A 20,748-nucleotide genomic window follows, 5' to 3' on the forward strand; every position below is an offset into this window, starting at 1 on the left:
ATTATCAAACAAGACCTTAATTAATGAAATTATATTATAATAAATATGTTTTCAAAATTTATAGTGAAAAAAAAGCTAAATAATATTTTTTAAAAAAATCAACAATAAACTAATAAGAGGGACTAAGTTTAAGATTTATTGACAAAACATGTATTAAAATTGGATAACCGAAAGTACATACACAACCAAAATGGTATGTTAACATCAAATATACCATACTAGACAATGATTTAAAATCAGTCAATTTGATTGCTTTGACTAGAATATCAACTAAAATAAATCCAACATAATTCTAAATCATGATAAAATATGCTATATTTTGAAATGCTATCCATCACAGATTTCCAAATAAATATTGAATTATAGCATTTCCAATATGACTTCATATCTACATTACATTGCTTTAACAGAAAGAATAAGTGAGAAATTCCATAAAATCAAGATCATCTATCTCTACTATAATACTTCTTTCTAGAGAGATCATATTTACATCTTCTTTAAAAAAAAAAATCTAAAACTACATTTTGTATTCCTTGTTCTAGGAACCTCATCTTATATTATGTACTGATTACCTATCAGTCTATTCTTTAACATATTTGCCATCAGAGATCGAACCATTTGATGTAACCAACGGGTGGTCGAGGCGACGGTTGGAGAAGTCTTTGCAAGTAGAGCTTGTCGCTAGGCTTGAAGAAATCCTTTCTCCTCCAAGTAAGTCACTATCTGCATCGCCATAGCATATGGGGTTGGGCAAACTCCATCATTCTGCCTTAATTCAAACAGGAAAAGCATCAGGTACAGACTTGACATTGCTAAAGAAATGAAAATGTTGAACAAGGATTTGATAAAAATGCATTGTTTATGATATAGTACCTCGTAGTTCAGAGGCGGTTCGTAGGGGTCATCGATCCTGGTAAAACCTGCAATGCAATGTGATTGTTCATTTTCATTTCTATCTGCAAGTGCTTTTTTTTAGATGAGAAGAATTTCCCTGATAACAAACATTTCATTTCTATTCTATCTGCAAGTGCTTTTAAGGAGCAAAAAAATGGATTCTTCAAGTGTACCTTTGATCTTCCCGTCTCGGGCTGAAGGAAATCAGAATTTGAGATTTTCATGAGCAACGGAAGTAAGGTTATTCCAAATCACAATCATAAATGAACAATGCATTTATAGTCGACTTCGAACAAACGGTTATACCATTCATAAAGAAATTACAGCATGATTAATTACAAATGCTCAAAGGGAAAACTATATGAACATTTGTAGATGCGTCTCCACACTCCGATGCACGACCACTCAATCAGCAACCTCGAATGCTCGATCTACACGACCGCAACACAGCAGCACGAACACCGTGCTTGTCCTCAGTGATTGCCTCGGCCACGAACTCTTCAGCAACACGAACGGCCTCCACAACACCATGAACGACCTCCAGAAAACCTCGACGGTGTCGAGTTGAGTCTGACACTACCAACAAGGCTACCTTGGTATTATCGGTGTGAGAATCTAGAGGGTGGACTCTATTCAGACTTGGTATGAGGCAGACGAAGGAGGAAACACCGATCGCGTACACGACTGGGCAAGTAGGAGATGACGGAGACCTATCGTATAGGTCGATGCCCAATCGTTTAGATAAAGCTAAGCGATCATCTAGCAAAAGCTATGCGATCATTTAGCTCATCGTTTAACTCGGTCTGTCGCCTACAGACTCTACACGATCGTTTAATTTAGGCTAACGATCATCTAGCAAAACTATGCAATCGTTTAGTAAATACTGCATGATCGTTTAGCTCGCCCAACCGTCGTTTAGTAAATTCATATTTACTTGACGACTACATGAGTTTCTTTTGCGTGAGAGAGAAAACTCAAAAAACTTTTTCAATCTTTTGTAAAACCTCATCTTGAAAATAGGAAAACCATTTTCCTTTTAAACTCACGGTTACCATGAATTAAATAACCACTCACTCACTTGGTTATTAAAGAAAAATAATTAATTATCCAATAATTAATATTATTATAAATATAAATGATAACCAACTTATCATACTATATTTATAACCTATAGTTTTAATATTTCATCTCATGAAACATATAAACCATAGTTCTTTTTCTATTCCATGGTACTTGATGTAAATCTCATTACATCAATCCTCCACTAGATGTATCTTATATATCATACCGATTATGTCATATATAATCAAAATACCTTTTGTCAATTTGAACATTTCAAATCAACGCCAAGAACTGATCCTCAACTGAATTCATTGAGCTACCAAGAGAACCTCATGGACCTGTAGCTCGAAACTCCAACAGTACGTGAACAACCGACTAAACTCTTTAGTCACGGGATCCACCATCCGTTAACTGCCAGGCACTCCACTAAAGACCGACAGCTGGACTCTCCTTACCACAGATATATTATGTGTCTATCTTAACCAATCAACAGTGTGATACCCCTTCAAAGATCGCTCGTAAGTACAGCTGGGCCAATAACCGTTATGTCCTTGTAGTTACGTCTGTCTCCTTAAGTACTATTGATCCCTCTAATGAACATAAGTCATAGTCCTACTATGATTGAGTCTTCTCTTCCAAAGAGAAGTTGTGGCCTGTGAAACCTGGATTTCCATTTTTTCCTACTTAAGCAGGAAATAAAAGGGATTAACTAGGTGAAAGTTAAATCCTATGTTGAAGTGAAGGAAAATTCTAAGTGTTTAAATAGATTTGTTAAGTAGCTTTGAGATAAGCCTTAACTAGTAAAAATTTGGTTAAGTATAATGCCAAAAAGGAATTATGCGTTGAAAGCCAAGGCAGAAATGACCTAAGTACTAGACAATGCGTTAGCCTTGTGTTGGTGTGGTGCCATGCGTTGGCCATGAACCTTTGAAAGGTTTGGGCGTTGAAAGAGGCTGAAGTATGGCTGATAGGAAAGGCTATGCGGGGACAAGCATACGACAGCCTATGTCTTGAGAGGTTAGAAAAACGCATGCGGCAGCCTCAAGTTGCACATCCAAGGGCGCTGGACGTTGGACACGCATACATTGACCGTGTATGCGGCCGAAGGTATGTGGCCGAAGGAATGCGTTGGTAGTATATGGTGCGAAGGTCCCGAGACTCTTTCATAGAATTCCAATAATTTCTCCCGCTCCTCATGCGATGATGTGGCGTGAGGGCATGCGGTACGAGGGCATACGGTGATGTTATGTAAGGGCATGCAGTAATGTTATGCGAGGGCATGCAGTGATGCGACACGTTGGATATGCGGCAACACTACGCGATGGAGGCATGCGGCGATGCTATGCGGCAACGCTATGCGTTGATGTCATGCAGCAATACTATGCGTTGGTGTCATGTGGCGGTGCTATGCGTTGGTGGCATGTGGCAGTGCTACGTGATGGATGCGGCAACATTATGCGATGGTGAGCTATTCCTTAAGGTGTTAAGTTGAGAACCAAGTCGACCCAAAGGTTGTTATGCGTTGGTGACGTGCTATGAGCCAAGGAAATCTAAGGAGCCAAGGACATCCAAGGCATGCGAAGCATGCACTAATTGGTGGTGTCCGGACATAGGAATGTTGCGGCAATTGGATGGGCGCATTTGTGGTTAGATGAACGCATATGAGGATGGATGGACGCATTCAAGGACGTCATCCAGACATATGGGTTGTTAGGAAGAAGTCTTAAGCTATAAGCATATGAGGTGGATGCACAAGAAGACATGCAAAATTGAGAGTTATGCATTGGTAAAAGGGGAGCAAGACACCTTGGCTTGCGCTGACGCAAGATTGCGGTAATAGTGTAAGGAAAAGACACTTGGACATGCGACCAAGTAAGAGGTGTCGGCCTTAGAGTAATCTTGGACGCCTATAAATAGGGCCAAAGACTTCAGACCATAACTCAAATTCTCCTCAAAGGACATTCAGAAGAGTGTATGAAGGCTGAATAGGAAGAGACTACGCGTTGATGAAGAACGCATGCATTGGTAGCAAGACCATGCGTTGGTCAAGGGGTTCCAAGAGGGGAAGATGTTGTCGGACAGAAAGGTCAGGAAGTAACATCAACTTGGGACGAGGAGTTCTCCCAGAATACTCGTGCATTTGGAGTGATTTCAAAGCCACCTGAAAGCTATGAGAGTCTAGTTTTCAGGGTAGGGCTGACGGAGAAGAAGCTCCAAGGAATCAGGCTGTAGGATGAGAAAAAGGCAGAAGGGTCTAGCTGACGAGTAAGTTGAGCCAGTCTTCATGTTTTGAAGATTCCGGCCAAACCACGAGGAATTATGAGCTAATATTTTGAGGTAAGCTTCCTAAGACATTTTATAGCATGTTTTTAGAAGCATGTATCTCGAGATAAATCTTAGAACTATGAGTAATCTGAGCTTTAAATTGAATCTGGATCTTAGGGTTCAAAAGGGAGCCCGAGGTGATCAAGGAACTTCTTGAGAGAAAGATTCCTATCATTACCAAGGTGAGTGGTACTTTCCTTTAAGTCTTAAAGCATATCTTTTAGAGTAAATTGTATATGCTTATGTTATGAATGAGTACCTAGCATGAGAATGAGATTATGTGATCGGGATGGTCAGGGGTCAATAGACCTAGTTCCTGAGCCTGTGGGAGGATCCTCGTATGAGATGGTCAGAGGGCCGACGGGCCTAGCTTCTGAGCCCATGCGCGGGGAACTATATGCATATAAGAGACATAGAGGAAACATAAAAGAGTAAGCATTTAAGTTTAGTAACAGTTAACTATCTACCGTGTGTGTAGGTAGACAACATACTCATTCTAAGTAGTTATTAGTTTAGCTATCTACCGTGCGTGTAAATAGAGTTGAGAATAGACTCATTCAAGGTTGAGGTTTGAATGTAATCTCGTATTTATGATATGCTTGTTATTTATGAGTTGAAATAAACTCTAGAAGTTGCTTACCACTCACTGAGCTTTGTGAAACTCATTCTGTTATTTCATGTTTTTCTTCTCAAGTAGCAAAAGGTGAGAAGTTCTAGGGTGCTGCTAAGGTCAAGATCTACCATAAGCCATAGTTACACTTCTGGAGGGTTTTACAGTTGTTAATGTAAACTTTGTAGTTAAGTCTTGGAGTCGTATAAAAGTTACATTGTAGTAATAAAATGGGCCTACTTATTCAGTTGTTGTTATCTCCTTGACTTAAAGTTTACTAAGCGTTGTAAAGAGGTTCAGTTGGACAGTAGGTATCACAAAAAGGTGGTATCTGCGGTCCCTCACACTTCTTCTCAGGCTCAGGAGTGCGGGCCCATGGTAGGGTGTGACATGGCCACTATGTTCAAACCCCAGAATCAGCCCTTAGGGGAGCAATCTCTTTACTTATCCCTGCTTCAGGAAAGAAGTGAATTTCATCTTGTGGATTGAGTTCCCAGCTCTCAGATCAGACAACTCCCCAAAAAGGTAATCACTCTCACCCATACTAATCAAAGGACCACCCTCAAAGGCAAGAGTTCCCAAAACACTCAGGATTGAGGTCGTGTCACCTATGGTCGTTTAGGTGAGATGTAAGTCTCTAGTATCAACAGTGTTATATATAGAGTCTAGTCATCTCGTGGTTCAGGTCTTATACAAACTCTTTGTATAGGACACTTCCACTCCACGTCTCCACATGAATGGTCAGGATCTACCATTTGTAGTAGTTTACAATACTTGCAAACTTCTACAAAGTGGGCCACATCCATAGGATCCATAGTTAGAAAATAAAAGAGCCGACCCCCTAAGATTTGAACCTGAAAGGCACACATCCGTAAACCACAAAACAAATTAAGAAATTTTAGCCAGAATGAGGGAGACAGTTTTGTAAAGACTATAAATGAGTCTATCTGCTGCTTTGCCCAAAAAAAAAAAAAACATATTTGTATACCACCTTTTTTCAGCAGACCAATAAGCAAGAGAAAAATTGGACCAAAATAACTGTCCAGAAAATTTTATGGCATATGGCGATTGAACAAGGAGACTGGAATATAAGAAAATAAATGATTGATCGAGAAATTACAAGAATGGTTAGAACTTAAGACTGAATATTATCTCATATAACATGACAAGTAGTTTTGAGAAAAAAAAAAAAAAAAAAAAAAAGGTTGGAGGAAAATCTTGAGTTACCACAACTTGACTGGAAGTGACGATCATGAATTTGAACAACAAAAACGCCATGAGAAAAGAAATTGTTCCTAGAAATTCTCTGGGTATCTTTGATTTCATTATTTAATAGAATCAAATTCAGATGACCCACCACGACACCAATAAAAGCATCTGGCTCAACACTGTACCCAGCACTCTCCGTCAAGTCCAGATTCAATTACCTAGTAGCTTATGTATGCAAAAGTTAAACTTGTTTTCGCTCGCTCCAGATGTTAAGTGGTAACCACGAGCGAACTTAGAAGGCGTATTAAAATGGCACTGACCATAGTAGGGGGTGAAAATTCCACATAAAGAGGCATCATTTCTTACAAAAATAAAATAGGACAACAGAAAACCCCATCTCTTGTAAATTTATAGCCATATTTGCCAGTAAGGCGTGCATAGGGAGAAAGGGTCACCAAGTCATCTGACTATAATGTCCTTGTCTAATAACATCTTAACTTCTAAAACATTTCATAAAACTAGATAAGATTCCAAAATCTAATCTATTATAGGTTTTCTAGAAGGGGAATTCAATATGAATCTTATTCGGCATCCTAATAGCTCTATGGCAATGTGTGGCTTGGATCCAGAGGGAAATTGTGTTCATGGTTCATATTCTCTTCAATCACCTCAAAAAGAGAACTCATTTTTCTCTTGAAGAAGAAACTAGTAAAATCTATTCCCTCTATCATATATAACAATATAAAATGCTATTTGTTTGTGCACAGTCTACTTTTAATTTTTGTTACTGCAATATTTTTACGGCCATATTTATAGTGTTCATTCTATCTTGCAATTTATATGGGCACAAAAGCTATCCATCAATATCATAATCCTATAAATGAAAGAAGAGATTCCATATTGGTTGATGTTGAAATAAATATCGTACCTTAAGAATCCGAAGTTGTCAATTCTAGCTAGGAGGTGGGTGGGTGTGGAGAACAGAAAGGAAGCTTGATTTATCAGCCATTCATGAGAAACAACACATATACTTAATAAAGAATTTTTTTATTAAATTTACCATAGAAAATGAAAAAACAGAACGTTTCTTTAGTTATCCTCCCACAAGGCACTTCTGCTTCTTGGTCTTCAAAGAGTACTTTCTTTTCTGTTACTGTACTTATTTTGACAGGTGAAATGGTTGGAAACATGATGAAATTTAATTATTAAGGTATAAACATGAGTAACTCTTATACATGACTCTTTATTTTGATTAATCTCAAATTCCAAAAGTGGATTGCTTGCCAGCCCCCACCCAACTTTCTTGTGGACGTTGCCAAGCCAATACCTTGTACTCTGAAAAACCTCACACTGTATATTTGTATATTTGTGTGTTATTTGTGGATGTTCTATGTATGCTCAGTGCCTGTACTAGAAATTTAGAACCTATTCTCCAATGACCAGTTTGTCAGTTTTATTATCTTTTGTTACTTTTAAAAAGGTTTTGTTTCTACTCATAAATGCTACTATTAGCGAGATAAAACCATTGGTTGGTAATGAAGGGGTCCGTGGCTTCTTACAGGCCATAAAAGATATTCTACATAATATTGATGGTTGCACATTCCATCTCCAACTCCGTTTTAATTGTTCCTGAACTTTAATATTAACTTAGAACGTCGGAAACCTTTCTTTTTAAAGCCAGAACATATCCTTCGATTATTGTACAATCTAAAGGATGTCGTGTTACCTTCCACAATTCTTAGTCCATTTCTCTCTTCAGCTTAAAAAATGGAGTAATCATACAGCTAAAAGAATAAAGCGAAATGCACAATGACCATGGACAAAGATGTTACTGCTCACAAATTTCATTCGCCACAATTGTTCTGAATTACCATGTTAATGGATTCATAAGAACTACCACGATTAAATAACTAGATTTCAATCCATTAACGATACAGATACAAAATCAGCCCCAAAGTTCCAAACAACCAAGAAACACATTTTTTAAGAACAAATAACAAATAACAAATAAAGAAATGTACATTTGCAATGAATCGTGATATTAAGAACAAATAACAAAGAAACACGAAATAAATTAACAAAGAGAGAGAAAGAAACAATACCCAGAAGAGAAAATCAACGCCCAGAAGAGAAAAAAGAGAGAAAACCCAGAAGAGAGAAGAGTGATGGAAGGCAATAGAGAAGAAGGAATTGAAGAAAGGAATGAAAGAATCTGGACAAGGGTAGCGTTTAGCGACTGTTGCGCACTAAATTCACTCAGAATCGTCAGTTTTCCAATTCCATTCCATCGGTTTCGCGCGTGGAAGAGCATCGCATCCCATATTCTATTCTCTCTCTTGTTCTTCTGTTCCTGAAATGGAACCACACTTCCAATCCAATCCAATACCTACGTTTGCTTCCTTCAACCCCCCATCCCTTTTGCTGACGTGGACTCCTCCTATTGGTTCCCAAGTCGAAGGAATTTGCATGGGTGTTGATTATTAGAAAATTATCGTTGAGGGTTGCCTAAGGCAAGATTCAAGTCCAGGACAGATATAAGCCTAATGAAAAATAGAATAGAAGCTTGCATAGGAGTACGTGCATGGTCAAACTATCGAGTTTTAGGTCGACCAACTGAACTCATGTAGTTTCATCAAAGGAAAAATGATCAAGCCGAGTTTGCTACAAGCACTCTATAACCTTGAGGGCAATACTTATTCTAATATTACACACGTCCACAAGCAGGAGTCAAATAATGAGCCTTGTAAATACCCGATGTCAATTGTCTCAATGTGTAAGCAATTTTATGTGTGCTTAGAGTTAAATATTTTGTATACTAACTTAGACATTGAAGTATACTCAGCTCGACATCACACTAGTGCAAGTAATCTTGCAAATTCGTTCAAATGATGTGTCTAGACCAAAATAGTAGGTTGAAGTAGCACTCAAGGCCTGCGTGAGTTTATGGTGTCAATAATTATAATGGGTGAACAAATTGAATGATACTTCTAAAGTTGTATCAATATTTTTAATCTTCAAAAAAAAATTTAAAATATTCCAATAGTGAGTATATGAGTGAAAATTATTTGTATTCATCTAAAAAAAATCAAGCATTAAAAGAATGTGATTGATCTTGTTTCTTCTTGATTCACATATATTATTTGGCTTCATCTTCTTCAACACGTTGAAAGAGCACTTTCATCATTTTCTTGTTGCTCTCTCCTTGAAAGCTACGTAATGAATAAAAAATGTATATTATTTTAGTCAAAGTGAATGAAATTATGAGTTGGAGCCCATGTGGTTACCCTTGACTTCCTTTCCACATGTAGTAAGAGTGGGTCATCCACAAATTTATTATTAAATTTATTATGGTTTTAATATTCTTTAATTTTACGTATCTTATCAAGTTGTTTTAGAAATTGTTTGTGAATTATTAAATGAAAATTTAGAAGTTTAAAAAGTTGTTTTGTGCCATTCCTCTCTCATCTTTCCAAATGGTATGAAAAAGATTTGTTTATCAAATCTCTTACTTGAAACGGAGGGAATAAAAAAAAAATAGATATTTTTTTAAAAAGAAAATAAAGAAAAAAATATTTTAAATGAAAATAATTTGAAAATAATTTGCTATATTTGTAAATTATTTAAGTTCATTTTACTACATTTGAAACAAATCTAAAATTAAAATATCAAATCGAGGCAAAAATTATAAATTTCATAACATAAAAAATTAAAACAAAATTATTATTATCTTTTCAAAAGAGAAAAATTATCGTACAAGATATTATGATTTAGATTGATAATTATGAGTTTAAAACTTTAATCCATTCAGTAAAAATTTTAGGTCTTGTTTGATAAAATTTAGTTTTTAATTTTTTATTTTTAGAAATTAAGCATATTTTATCTCAATTTCTATAATGTTTTGAGATAATTTTTTAAAATTAAGATGTTTTATCTGGGTTAAATTTCAAAAACAAAAATAAATTTTATTTTTTTTTTTTTTTTTAGTTTTCAAAAAATGGTTGATTTCTTAAAATATAGGTAAGAATATATAACAAAACAAACAAAAATTATAGATAAGTAGAATGTGTATTTATAGACTTAATTTTCAAACACTAAAAACTAAGTCCCCATTTTTAAACCATTTCATTTTTTGTTTTTGGTTTTTGAAAACTAGGGACATTTTCTCTACCTTTCTTACAATGATTTGCATTTTTCCTGTACAATGATTAAATTCTTAGCCAAATTCTAAAATCGATAGCAAGTTTTTCAAATTTACATTTTTTAGTTTTTGAAATTTGGCTTCATTTTTTAAACCATTGATAAAAGTAGATAACAAATGAAGAAAATTAGGGATAGAAATAGTTTCTATAGGCTTAATTTTAAAAACAAAAGACAAAACATAATAGTTACTGATGGAGACCTAAATAATTATAAAACAAGACCTTAATTAATGAAATTATACTATAATAAATATGTTTTCAAAATGTATAGTGAAAAAAAGCTAATAATAATTTTTTAAAATCGACAATAAATTAACCTAAGTTTAAGATTTATTGATAAAATATGTGCTAAAATTGGATAATCAAAAGTACATACACAAGAACCAAAATGGTATGTTAACATCAAATATACCATACTAGGCAATGATTTAAAATCAGTCAATTTGATTGCTTTGACTAGAATATCAACTAAAATAAATCCAACATAATTCTAAATCATGATAAAATATGCTATATTTTGAAATGCTATCCATCACAGATTTCCAAATAAATATTGAATTATGGAGGTAAATTTTCAGTTTGGTCTACAAGTCGGAAGCATTTCCAATTTGACTTCATATCTACATTACATTGCTTAACAGAAAGAATAAGTGAGCAATTCCATAAAATCAAGATCATCTATCTCTACTATAATACTTCTTTCCAGAGATATCAGATTTACATCTTCTTTAAATAAAATCTAAAATTACATTTTGTATTCCTTGTTCTAGGAACCTCATCTTCTATTATGTACCGATTACATTTGATGTAGCCAACGGGTGGTCGAGGCGACGGTTGGAAAAGTCTTTGCAAGTAGAGCTTGTCGCTAGGCTTAAGAAATCCTTTCTCCTCCAAGTAAGTCTTTATATGCATCGCCATATTTGATAAAATTTGAAATAAATGATGCGATATCCTGGGAAATGAGTAAATTTGTTTTTTTTTTTTTTTTTTTTTTTGAAGATTGAGCTCGTAGTCCTTAAAGGTTAGAAATATTCTAGAAAGATATTAGGATAGAAATTAATAAGGCATTTGTTCAGCGATTTGAATAAAGCACCATGGGAAGCCTAGGCAGGTGAAGGCGATTGAAATTTTGAGAAATTTTTAGTTTACGCTTGAGAGCAAACATTGTTTTAAATTTGGGGGTGTGATAACTGGTAGAAATACAAGTTATTAAAGCTCAAATTATTGAAACAATAGGAGAAAGCGATGGTAAAATAGGCAATATTACAATTGAATGCGACAAACTAAAAGAAAATTGCAATCGCTAACGCTCATCGCATAAAAACAATTAAATTGCGTTATTCTGTGCAGGTACAATGCGATGACGTGCTTGAGTTTGCGATCCAAGGGCACAATGCGATATCGCGCTTGAATTTGCGATCTAAGGGTACCTTAAAGATGATCACGTAAAAACCTTACATAAAGGCGACAGCATAATGAAACATGATGGGATGTAAAGCTGATAATGGTCAATTCAGAAATACAGTTGACGACCATTGAAAGACCATACCGTTGCAAATATATTGAACTTCCAGTGACTATCAGACAGCGTAGAAGGTATGGAAATTAATGCTGCCCATTCATGCAATCATTAGTGAGAAGAATTGCTTTGCCGAGAAGTCTATAAATACCCAATGCTACCAAACCAGAAAAGGAGTACGCGAGGAGACAAGGAGAAGCCGAGGGAAGGGAATTCTTGAGAGGAAATTCTGAAAGGTTGAGAGACTGCTAGAAACAGCATGAAGGAAAGACACCCAACCATTACGAGAGCAAGATTCTACAATTGGGGAAAGAGTTGTGATAAGAGTAGTATAAAACCCGAGGAAGCAAGACATTGCTTACCTGGCTTGATACTTCTTACAACATTTATTGTTTTATACTCAACATTTTGTTTGCAAAAAATGGAAACTTCATTTCAATTTATGATCAATCTCTCCCCACCATGCATGAGTAACTAAATTTGTGAATGGGTTGAGAAGTACTTAGCTGGTATGACTTAAGCTATGCACTTTATTCGATCATCTTGTCTTATGTATGCTTCATTCATCATTTGGAGTACTTGAGAGAGTAGTCTAAAGATAGAATCTAGGCTGAGAGAGTCGGATTAGATCGCCTAAGCAAGAGTAGAGACTTAGAAATAAGTTCTATCTGCTACATTCCATACACATTGCATGCATCCTAGAAGTAGGAAATGTGGCATTATGCATTGAGAAATGTAGTGCTTAATATTTGTGTATAGCATGATCGCATGACTTGTATAAAATTTAAGAATTGCTAGCTAAATCTATTCTTAACCCCTTCATCGCATACTTGTTACAACACACCCTTTCATCGCTCCATCGCATATCTATTTAGTAATTCCTACATTCGACCCTGGGACCCTAAGAAACTTATACTTGGGCTTTGTTAGGAAAACTTGCATGATCATCGCATCCACACATCCTTACATTGCATGATAAATCAATGCAAAGTGTTCAAAAAACTCAATAACCCGACCAACCTGAACTACCCAACCCAAACCGTAAGGATTGGGTTGGGTTGGGTTAAAAATTTTCAAAAATTTAAAATTCGGGTCAGGTCTTAGGTTACTCACTTTCAAGGTCGGGTTGACCCAACCCGACCCGAATATATATATAAACAAGGCTACTAATTTTGTGACGACATTGTTTAGCCAACAAGCGTGTGGACTAGCATGCGCTAAGAATGAGTTGCCGTTCAAATTTGTTGAGACAAAGGGTTTTAGACATTTTTGTAGTGTTTCATGTCCTAAGTTTGATGTTCCATCGAGAGTCACAATTGCTAGAGATGAATATCAACTTTATCTTGAGGAGAAAGAAAAGTTGAAATCATTCCTAGTTAAAAGCTCTCAAAGAGTTTGTCTTACTACCGACACATGGACTTCGCTACAAAATGTGAATTACATGGTCATCACTGCACATTTTATTGATTCTGAATAGGTTTTGTATAAGAAGATTTTGAGTTTTTATCAAGTTGCTACTCATAAGGGGAGACAATTGGGAAGATGATTGAGAGTTGTTTGTTGGAATGTGGGATTGAAATTTTTTTTTTTTCCCATCACCGTTGATAATGCAAGTTATAATGATGTGGCTATTTCTTATATTAAGAGAAGACTTAAAAGTTAGAAATCGGTTGTTTTAGATGGAGAACTATTACACATGAGGTGTTGTGCCTACATTATTAATCTTTTTATGAATGATGGACTGAAAGATATACATGATTCTATTGCCAGTGTTTGTAATGTTATGAGATAAGTTCGATTATCATCTAAGAGAATGGAAAATTTTAAATTGTGTGAAACAAGAAAAAATTCAGTGTAAGACTTTTGTTTGTTTAGATGTGGCAACTAGGTGGAATTCTACTTATTTAATGTTTGAACATGCAATTAAATTTGAGAAAGCTTTTAGAACTTTAGAGGAGGAGAAAGAGGACTTAGATTTTGTTGATTACTTCGACGAAGATGACCATGGAAATAAAAGATTGGGCCCCCAAGTACATCTGATTGGTTGACTATAGATGTATTTATTAAGTTTTTAAAAAGGTTTTATGAAACCACCACAACGATAAGTGGATCTTCTTATGTGACTTCTAATGTTGGTTATAAGGAAATTAATAAAATTCAGTTTTCTTTAAACAAATGGAGCAACAATACCAACTCTCTTCTGAGTATGATGGCTATGAATATGAATACAAAATTTGATAAGTATTGGGGTTCGGTTGAAAAAATGAATAAATTGATGTTTGTGGCTATGGTGATTGATTCTCGGTACAAGTTAAAGTACTTGAATTATTGTCTTTCCAATGTTTATGATAGTGATGTGGTTAAGGATATGGTTGAGAGTGTCAAATTATATTTTGTATCGTCTATATGACTTTTACAAATCACATAACACTTCACCTCAAGGTAGTCATAGTACTAATGATTATCAACAATCAAAGACTGTCACTATAAATGAAGATGATCCTGGGGTGGACGAAGAAATAGATGATCCGTGAATAACTTTTAAGAGATTGAGAGAAGAAGAAAGTTAATTGGAAATGGAGAATAATTTGACTTCTTATTTGTCTGACAAGATTACAGAAGATAAAGATGATTGTGAGATATTGTACTGGTGGAAAATGAATGACTACAAATATTCCATTTTATCAAAAATTGTTCGAGATGTTTTGGCAGTTCTGATATTACCGTAGCTTCTGAATCTTAGTACGAGAATTCTTTATTATTTTTCTTTATTGCGTCAAAATCGGTTGATGTCAATTTTTCATTTGATGTTTGGTTCGATATTTGGGGGAAAAAAAATAAAATTTTCAGAAAATAATAGATAGAAAAAGGTATCTTTTTTAACAAATCAATTTTGTATTTGTCTCCAAAATTCGATTACAAGTTTAATTTTTTTGAACCAAATTTAAATTTTATTTTTATCCAATAAAAAACCGAATGAAATAATTTACTTTGTCGAAGTTCCTTCCGAAAGAAGGAAACGAAATTAGTAAATTAACTCTGTTAAACGAATAATAAAATAATTGATTCCTACTTCTAAAATACATAGGAAGATTATCCTAAGTAGTATAAAAGTAGTCTATAGCTTTCATTTCAAATTGTCTTATATTCTCTTGTTTGAGAGCGAGAAAAGAATTTCATTATAAGATTGTACAAGTAAAATTTTTCTAGTTTCTAGCAAGTCGTCTTTTCTATTCACAATTTTAGAATTTTCCACATAAAATTATTCTCAACTTCTAAATGGAGGACCCCAAGTTCTGATTTCTACTTGGCTCATATCTCTACTTATTACCAATATGATGAAATCCTCCTAATTCCGTCGAGCATCTCATTTTTGTTAGCTAATGCTATCGATTTAGACAGTTTTACATCCACAATTGAATCCCTAAACCTTCAGAAGAAGAAACTCATCTTCTTCACGGTCAATAATGACAATTCTCACTGGAGCCTTCTTGTCTATGGTAGAAAATGAAATTTATTTATGCATTACGATAGTGTGAATCAGATAAACTGCAAATTAGCTTTTTCAATATATGAATCTTTGAATGGCTATATTAGTCATGATTCGGCCAAATTCATGGTGTGTCTGGCGCCTAAACAGAGAAATGGGTACGATTGTGGATTATATGTGATGGAAATTTCTAGGGTTATCTGTGAATGTTATTCCAAGAAGATGGGATTTGTGAATCGTTTAATCTGATGGGAGCGTGGATTGTAATTATGTTGAGTTTGATATGCGTTCTGAATTGCTGGGACTGATTTTGAAAATGAAGAACGAAAAAATCAAGCATTAATTGATAGTTTTTATTAAGTTTATTATGGTTTTAATATTCTTTAATTTTACGTATGTTATCAAGTTGTTTTAGAAATTGTTTGTGAATTATTAAATAAAACTTCAAATGTTTAAAAAGTTTCACCATGTCTGTTTTGTGCCACTCCTCTCTCATCTTTGCAAATGCTATGGAAAATATTCTTTTATCAAATCGAGGGATCAAAAAGTTGAGATTTTTTAAAAAAGAAAATAAAGAAAAGCTTAAAATAAATTTCTATATTTGTTAATTTTTTAAGTTCATTTTACTATATTTGAAACAAATCTAAAATTAAAATATCAAATCGAGGCAAAAATTATAAATTTCATAACATAAAAAATTAAAACAAAATTATTATTATCTTTTCAAAAAAGAAAAATTATCCTACAAGATATTACGATTTAGATTGATAATTATTAGTTTAAAACTTTTATCCATTCCATAGAGTAAAAATTTTAGGTCTCATTTGATAACATTTTGTTTTTAGTTTTTTTTTTTTTTTTTCGAAATTAAACATATTTTATCTCAATTTCTATAATGTTTCGAGATAATTTTTTAAAATTAAGCATTATCTATCTATTTGGATTCTGAGTTAAATTTTAAAAACAAAAATAAATTTTAATTTTTTTTTTAGTTTTAAAAAATTGACTTGATTTCTTAAAATATAGGTAAAAATATATAACAAAACAAAAAAAAATTATAGATAGGTAGAATGCGTGATTATAGACTTAATTTTCAAACACTAAAAATTAAGACCCCATTTTTTAATCATTTCATTTTTTGTTTTTGGTTTTTGAAAACTAGGGACATTTTCTCTACCTTTCTTACAACGATTTGCATTTTTCTTGTACAATGATTAAATTCTTAGATAAATTATAAAATCGATAGGAAGTTTTTCAAATCTACTTTTTTTAATTTTTGAAATTTGGTTTGATTTTTTTAAAACCATTGATAAAAGTAGATAACAAATAAAGAAAATTGGAGGTAGAAATAGTATCTATAGGCTTACTTTAAAAAACAAAAAACAAAACATAATAGTTATGGATCGAGGCCTAAATAATTATAAAACAATACCTTAATTAATGAAATTATACTATAATAAATATGTTTTCAAAATGTATAGTGAAAGAAAAGCTAAATAATATGTTTGTTTTTAAAATCAACAATAAACTAACAAAAAGGACTAAGTTTAAGATTTATTGACAAAACATATACTAAAATTGGGTAACCAAAAGTACATACACCGTAAGAACCAAAATGGTATGTTAACATCAAATATACCATACTAGGCAATAATTTAAAACAGTCAATTTGATTGCTTTGACTAGAATATCAACTATAATAAATCCAACATAATTCATAATCATGATAAAATATGCTATATTTTGAAATGCTATCCATCACAGATTTCCAAATAAATATTGAATTATGGAGGTAAATTTTCAGTTTGGTCTACAAGTCAGAAGCATTTCCAATTTGACTTCATATCTACATTACATTGCTTAACAGAAAGAATAAGTGAGCAATTCCATAAAATCAAGATCATCTATCTCTACTATAATACTTCTTTCCTTACATTTCTTTAGAAAAATCTAATATTACATTTTGTATTCCTTTTCTAAGAACCTCATCTTATATTATGTAATGATTACCTATCAGTCTATTTTTTAACATATTTGCCATTAGAGATCGAACCATTTGATGTTGCCAACGGTTGGTCGAGGCAACGGTTGGAGAAGTCTTTGCAAGTAGAGCTTGTTTCTAGGCTTAAAGAAACCCTTTCTCCTCTAAGTAAGTCACTATCTGCATCGCCATAGCACATTGGGTTGGGCAAACTATCTGCAAGTGCTTTTAAGGAGCAAAAAAATGGATTCTTCAAGTGTACCTGATCTTCCCGTCTCGGCCAAGTTTGTAAAGGCCCTTTGCATCTCTTGCCTCACATAATTCTAGAGCCATGTTCATGAACACCTGAACAAACAAAGGGGAATTCCATGTTCATGAAAACAAAAACAAAATCTGATTCAGCCATTACTTAATTTTGCCTCAATAAAGTTTTCCTCAGGCAATAATTCACGGCAGAAATCCCGATCTCTTCTATATGGAGATATCAAACTAGCAATGCATATTAAACCAGCATCAGCAAAAAGTTTTGCTACTTCACCTGTGATGGACACCCAAACAAGGAGGAAAAAAAATTAAATATCTGAAATATGCATAAACACATTTTAGTAGTACATGACAAGAAAATGGCATGTTATATGAAAGTTGAGGCCAGGTTAAGCAAAAGTCATTTGCACAAAGACGTGGAATGCCTAGAGATGCTCTCCAAGGTTTTATAGTTCAAGCTCCAGCTTGACCATGAGCTAATACAAGGACTTTTTTTTTTTTTAGATAAGAGACAATTTCATTGATAGAATTAAAATTCGAAAATATCTATTTTGAATGGATTGTTCTATTCTAAAATTTTCTTTATTTGTCAAACACTCATCCTCCTCCCTTCATATTTCATGGAGATGTCATTTGGGGAGGATTACCACCTTGGACTATGCCCAGAGACCTCATCTTTTGATTTTAGGCCTTAGTTGTGCGGTTTGTATAATCAAGGATCTAAGAATCTGGATAATATTTCATGAAGATGTCATTTGGTCACAAAATTTTGTAGTAGATTTCTTGAGACAATTGGTGTTAGTTTCTCATAACAAAGGTGTCAAGGTATAAGTCATGTCAATTGGTGTTTGATAATGTAATTTCTAATGATGTGGCTATTTCTTATGTTAAGAGAAGACTTAAAAGTTGGAAATCAGTTGTTTTAGATGGAGAACTATTACACATGAGGTATCGTGCCCACATTATTAATTTTATTGTGAATGATGGACTGGAAGATATGCATGATTCTATTGCCAATGTTCGTAATGCTGTGAGATATGTTCGATCATCATCTAAGAGAATGGAAAATTTTAAAGCTTGTGTGAAACAAGAAAAAATTCAATGTAAGACTCTTGTTTGTTTAGATGTGGCAACTAGGTGGAATTCTACTTATTTAATGTTTGAACATGTAATTAAATTTGAGAAAGCTTTTAGAACTTTAAAGGAGGAGAAAGAGGACTAAGATTTTGTTGATTACTTCGACGAAGAAAGATTGGGCCCCCAAGTACATCTGATTGGTTAATGTGTTTATTAAGTTTTTAAAAAGGTTTTATGAAACCACCACAAGGATAAGTGGATCTTCATATGTGACTTTTAATGTTGGTTATAAGGAAATTAATAAAATTCAGTTTGCTTTGAACAAATGGAGCAACAATACCAACTCTGTTCTAAGTATGATGGCTATGAATATGAAGACAAAGTTTGATAAGTATTGGGGTTCGGTTGAAAAAAATGAATAAATTGATGTTTGTGGCTATGGTGATTGATCCTCGATACAAGTTAAGTACTTGAATTATTGTCTTTCCAATGTTTATGACAGTGGTTAAGGATATGGTTGAGAGTGTGAAATTATATTTGTATCGTGACTTTTACAAATCACATAACACTTCGCCTCGAGGTAGTCATAGTACCAATGATTCTCAACAATCAAAGACTGTCACTATAAATGAAGATGATCATGGGATGGACGAAGAAATAGATGATTCGTGAATAATTTTTAAGAGATTGAGAGAAGAAGAAAGTTCATTGGAAGTGGAGAATGATTTGACTTCTTATTTGTCTAACAAGGTTATAGAAGATAAAAGATAATTTTGAGATATTATACTGGTGGAAAATGAATGGCTACAAATATTCCATTTTATCAAAAATTGTTCTAGATGTTTTGGCAATATGTAGAGTCGCTTATGGATCTTAGTACATGAGGGAGGATTCTTGATTCGTTTCGAAGTTCTTTGACTCCAAAAACAGTGTAGGCCTTGATATGTATACAAAATTGGACTCGTGGCAACTCATCTCCATCCACAACTTGAAGAGTTAGAGACTTGTGAAAATATTGAGTCAGGTAATTAAATGAATTTTTTATTGTACATATCTAAATTGTTTATTGTACATATCTAACATTTATTATGCTCAAATAATTAATATATTTAATTTTGCATGATTTGTTTTGTAGAGAGCCCATCTGTCCCTTTGAAATAAGGAATTGGATTTGGAGCATAATGATACTTTAATGGTAAGTTTTACTACCATAAAATCAAATATTATTATTACCTATAAATGATCTCTTATTTAATGTACTTATAATTTTTTCAGGCATTGAGAAGTGAAAAGACCAAAGATGAAGAAAACTCACTCAAGTCATTCATCATGTCTCATGGTGCTTTTGAATGCTATTATTGAACTTGTAGCTTTTGAATGTTATTATTGAACTTTGAATTTTATGTAATAGGCCAATAGTTATTATTAAACATGGACTTTTTATTTATATTTTGAATGTAGACTTTGAATATTTTAAGTATAGACTTTGAACTTGAACATTTGAAGCATAGATTACATGTTTTTTATTATTAAATTTTTATTAATTCTTGTAATATGTTTAGAATTAGTTCACTTTTGTAAATATGAAGGTTTATTGACCCACAAAAATCAAATTGTTCAATAGAAAAGGAAGTAACGGAAAAAACATTCAAAATTCAAAATTCAAATATATATTTAAAAAAAAAAAAAAACCAGTCACCCAACCCGAAAATTTTGGGTTGGGTTGGGTTGGGTTGACCCTTCAAAAATCAACCAATAGAGTTCATTATTAGCCAACCCGAATTTTTGGGTTGGTCCACAAAATTCTTCCATCCCGGCCCAACCCGGACCATGTACACCCATAGTTTATATCAACTTCTTTTTATATATATAAGTCTTATAATTAATATTATTCAATGAGCTAATTAAGTTAACAAAACTATAAAAAATTAAAGAAATAAAATAGATATTTAAATTCATTACCAATATTATTTTTATTAAAATTTGATAATATAAATGTGCAATATAAAAAATAATTGAAAATAAATATATTAAATAACTTGATGTAATAAAAACAAATTAACAAACAAAGTTAATTATTAAAATTGATCTTGATTAATTTTATATTTTATAATGGCA

The 20,748-nt window shown here is 33.3% G+C and overlaps 2 long non-coding RNA genes across 2 annotated transcripts; both read right to left on the reverse strand.

Annotated features, from left to right (window-relative positions):
* Positions 1 to 341: 341 nt before the first annotated feature.
* LOC120090218 (uncharacterized) lies at positions 342 to 8,528 on the reverse strand. The gene is made up of 3 exons (XR_016524882.1): positions 8,203 to 8,528; positions 874 to 920; positions 342 to 769 (listed from the first exon to the last, which is right to left on the reverse strand). It is a non-coding gene; the product is annotated as an uncharacterized LOC120090218 (long non-coding RNA).
* An 8,545-nt stretch (positions 8,529 to 17,073) lies between these two features.
* Positions 17,074 to 17,955, reverse strand: LOC150032713 (uncharacterized). Its single transcript, XR_016524883.1, has 3 exons — positions 17,828 to 17,955; positions 17,552 to 17,634; positions 17,074 to 17,469 (listed from the first exon to the last, which is right to left on the reverse strand). It is a non-coding gene; the product is annotated as an uncharacterized LOC150032713 (long non-coding RNA).
* Between the last annotated feature and the right edge of the window lie 2,793 nt (positions 17,956 to 20,748).

The sequence above is a fragment of the Benincasa hispida genome, chromosome 11 (assembly GCF_027475165.1).
Source record: "Benincasa hispida cultivar pf3 chromosome 11, pf3_genome.v1.1, whole genome shotgun sequence".
In the NCBI taxonomy this organism is placed as follows: domain Eukaryota; kingdom Viridiplantae; phylum Streptophyta; class Magnoliopsida; order Cucurbitales; family Cucurbitaceae; genus Benincasa; species Benincasa hispida.